Here is a 4,665-nt window from a genome sequence, read left to right as displayed (position 1 = left end):
TTGAATTCTAAAAAAAGAAGAGCCAAATAGTTGATTGCACTTTAGGTGAAGATTGAAGAATGAGAGAATATGAGAATTGAGATTGAGAAATGAGAGATGAGTGAAGAAAAGAAGAGGGGAGGGGGTATTTATAGTTTTTCAAAGGGGTGTTAATTTAAAAAAAAAAACCAAAATGGGCTATTTGTGAAAATCTACCGTTGGGCAACGGCCATAAGGGCAGAAGACCGTTGCCAACGGTCAGAAATAAGGCACAGTATTAAAAAATAAAATAAAAAAATTAACTAGCCGTATACCGGTCCGGGCCGGTTAGCCGGTTGAACAGTAAAAATCATTGACCGGGTTTGACCGATCCGGTTAACCGGTAGAATTTAAGTAGACGGACCAATCCCCTATCCCTTTAACCCAGCCCAACTCAGCCCCCTTGTACCGGTCCGGGCCGATTCCGGTTTTAACCGGTCTGGGCTGGTCCGGTTACGGTTAAACCTGCCCGTTAGACACCCTTAGTTTAGTTTAACAATGGTTAATGGGTTGTTTAATCTAGATAACCTTGGCCCTTGGATCTGAAACAGGACAGGTGTCATTAAATTGGATGTACTGATAGAAATGAAGAGATATTGTACAGGAGGTGGGCCAAATCAGTACTACTAGTATTTTACTTGTACAAGATTTCATCATACATCATACTATCAAAGAAAGAATAAGCACCGACATTTTCCTTCTTTAATACCACATTCTCTTATCAAAAGGAGAATTAACCATCAAATATTTATTTAGGATATGTATTTAATTAAAATATATTAATATTTTATATTATGTTGTACGGTAAAGTTCGTCAACTATTCGTCCGCCGGAGATATTATATCTCCGTCTAGTGGGCAAACCCGTCAAGAGATGACCTAGAGCATCCCCGACGAGACACATGTTATACTATAATCTATATATCTGTATATTTATATCTATATCTATATATATATATATATTAAAGCAAAAAAGTTATCATATATAATTGACATTATGGTTAAGCCAAGTGGCAAGCTAATAAATGTCAACAGTATATGGTAACTTTATTCTATATTTGACTATTTTAGTTAAATACAAATATAATATATATATATATATATATACGGAGTTTGAATTAAAAGATAATTTTGAATTTATAGATAAAGTTCTAAAATTCGAATTTAAATTAAAAATAAAATTTATCTTTTATTATCACGTTATCATACTTAATTCAGTTAATGATCATATGCAATCATGTTAGGAACTTTTGTTACTTTTTATAATTATTTAAATGCTACTTCGCCTCTAGCAAATAAAAAAATATTACTCCATATAACTATAAAACTCTTTCACATTTAAAATCCTATAAGTATAGTTCTTTGAAACACTGTGGCTAGATTTGAATAAAATAAAATTCTTTTAAAATAAATGAAATATATAGGGTACACGTCTATGTTTATCTAAATAACAAAAAAGAGTTTACAAAACCAAATAAAAGTTTACTTACATATATAATAAAGTAAACATACATGCTGGAGAAAGAAACATCACAAAATCAGTCAATATTAAAAAAAATGTTGTTTCTTTTTTCTTCTTGAAGAATATTTGTTTGAAGAGTCAATTTCATAAATAGACATCAAAAAAATAATAAAACTTTGGCTATACAATTGATATCATTAATTTCAGTTTAGCACATTCAAGGAATTGAAGAGTATAAGCCGAAACCCCTTCGTTTAGCTGTAGTCAAGCCAATATTGCAAGGTTATAATATTTTTGTCGTTGAAGAATATTAGTTTTGAATCATTGGATTATGTGAAAGGTTTTTTTTTTTCAAAGTCAACAAGAGATAAATCTGTTTCTAATAGATAGTTTCTATAGCGACTTTTAAGTGTAACAAAGAGTATATATAAAGAAAAAATTGGTACGACGTGAAATATTTTTTTTAAATGTAAACAAATTATTTCAATAAAATCTCTTTACTTTTTTTAATTCAAAGATAATAAAAAGATAAGATATTTTTTAACATTAGTAGAGAGTTTTAAAATTATTATAATAGAAGTTATATCATGGATAAACTAAAAAAACCGAAATCTTATTGAATATTTACATAATATCTTGCCATATTTATTGTTTACTTTTTATAGCTAATATAAATAGATGATATACCGACAACACACGATTATATACATATTATATATGGATCATATATAAATTACACATCACTCAATTTTTTAATTTAAGTGGTTGGTGAGCACCTATTTAGGCTGATTAGATAAAGCCAAAAGAAAAATATGTAATAATTTCAACCAAAGACTAAAAATATAATTAAAGTTCATATGTAGACAATTTTTATTAAAACTCATCCTTTTATAATAAAATAAATTAATTTTTTGTAACAAAAGAAAAAAATGACATAAAAAATAAGATAAAAGAAAATAAATATTGAAAAAAAATATTAGAAATATCTAAAAACGAGAAATAAAAGATGACAACAAATTTCTTCTTATGTTTCATCTTTGTTGAGTATAAAAAATTTGAAAGTTAATCTCATCGATTTCAAATATTTTTTTTTCAACTCAAATACATAGATTATAAGATAAGGATATCGTCGAATATTTTTTTTAATTTACATTATGTGTCGTTTTTAAAAATTCACTATTACTAATTGAAAACTGATATGATATTCGAATTTGAATTGGAATGCAATTTGAGTAGTTTGCATTGAGGTTAAGCCAAGTATGGTGTCGAAAAATAAACTACTTGATAATTTTAAGACAATATATGCAATGTTTTATAATAATAATAATCAACTAATTTAACATTTATTGATTCAAAGAACAAACATTTTGTATATATAGGGTATTAAAAATTCAAATTCTGGGGCTAGAGATATCGATAAACTTAAAGTGGAGTCATACTGAAATAAATCCGACCAAAGAATCATTTAAATTTTTAGGTAGCCGATTAAAGTAAATTTTATATTAAGGATAATATCTTCACTTGCATCATTATAAAGATAATCATGATTATTATAACACACACACACACACACACACACACACACACACACACACATATATATATATATATATATATAAATTGTAATTTCAAAATAGAAATATTTTTTGAAAGATAAGATCATACCAAATAAGAGTTCAAGTCGTAGTATAAGAGTCATGTCGTGATCAAAGAATCGTTTATATCGTGTCAACCTCTGTGCTTTGCCATAAATATGAGTTATTATTTCACTTTGTGGCTATTTTTAGGTTCCAATGACACCTATGAGAATAGTACAAAAATAAAATTATCACTACGAGAATTGAGAAAATGTTAGTCTTTTTTCATGTAGTGTTTCTTAATTAATATCCGACGATTATCTATAATTATTTAGAAGGTTTAAATGATAAGGTTATTTACATATAATTCAAATAACTCAGATATTTAACATGGTTAATGTCAAATATCAAAATGGAGTAAAAAAATTCACTAGCTAAAGAACTTTTTATATTTTTAGATAGCCAACTAAAATGAATTTTGAATTAAGAAAAATATTTTCAATTACATTATTATAAAATTAATTATTATTGAAAAATAATGTTTTAGAAACTGAAATTTTAAGAAAGAAATATTTTTTAAGAGATATGAACACACCAAATAAGAGTTCAAGTAGTAGTAAAAGAGTTAAGTCTTAAAGTCATTCATTGTCTCAACATTTGATTGTTTTGCCATAAATATGAGTTATTATTTTGCTTCCTGACTATTTTTAGGATCCAATGACACCGGCAAGAATGGTATCAAAAAAGAAAAATAAAAGAAATTGTTAATTTTTTTCATGTAGTTAATATCCAATGATTATCTATATTTACTGAGAAAGTGTCAATTTTAAGATTATTTACATACAATCCAAATAATTTAAATATTGGACATGATTAGTGTCCGCACATCCGTGCGGGTACTAATACTAGTTATACTAAAAGGAGAGTAGTGAAGCATGCGGTGATGCCAAGTGGCGTAACGAGAACAAGCCACTTGACACTTTTATGGAATCTATTTATTGGATTCTATTTGTATAACATTGGAAAATAATATTAATTAATATTTTTTTGTATCTAATGAATAATTGAAAAAATATCAATTAAAAATTGCATGTTAGAGCTGTACGTGACTTACATAACCATAATTGGAGTAATATTATGTGAAAAATAATATCCATTCTTTCCTTTAAAGTGGGAAAATAAAGTAAGCATTAATTAGAGAAAAGAACATAAGAAAATGAATGTTCACGATTTCCTTCAAAGAGAGGAAATAAAATAAGCATTAACTAGAGAAAATAATATAAGAAAATAATATTAAACCTAGACAAAACCGATAGTTCATATCCAACAATCCCTTGCTATTAAAACAATCTTTATTTTGAATTTTACTTTAGATCTAAATACATTTTTTTAATAAACATATGATTTAGTTAAATTATTGAATGCCAAATGTTTGTTAATGCAAACTTTATCGGATTAAGGTTTAAATTTATTGAAATGAATCTTGCAAATGTTTTGGAAAACGCTTTTTAAGAAAAAAAAGACTCCTAAACTACCATATCTCTTATGTATCTTTTAGACTATTATTCTTAATAAAAAGAGAATTAAACAAAACATTTAGATAATTAAT

This window comes from Nicotiana attenuata, unplaced genomic scaffold (assembly GCF_001879085.1).
Source record: "Nicotiana attenuata strain UT unplaced genomic scaffold, NIATTr2, whole genome shotgun sequence".
NCBI classification, from domain to species: Eukaryota; Viridiplantae; Streptophyta; class Magnoliopsida; order Solanales; family Solanaceae; genus Nicotiana; species Nicotiana attenuata.
Note: the sequence above shows the minus strand (reverse complement) of the source record.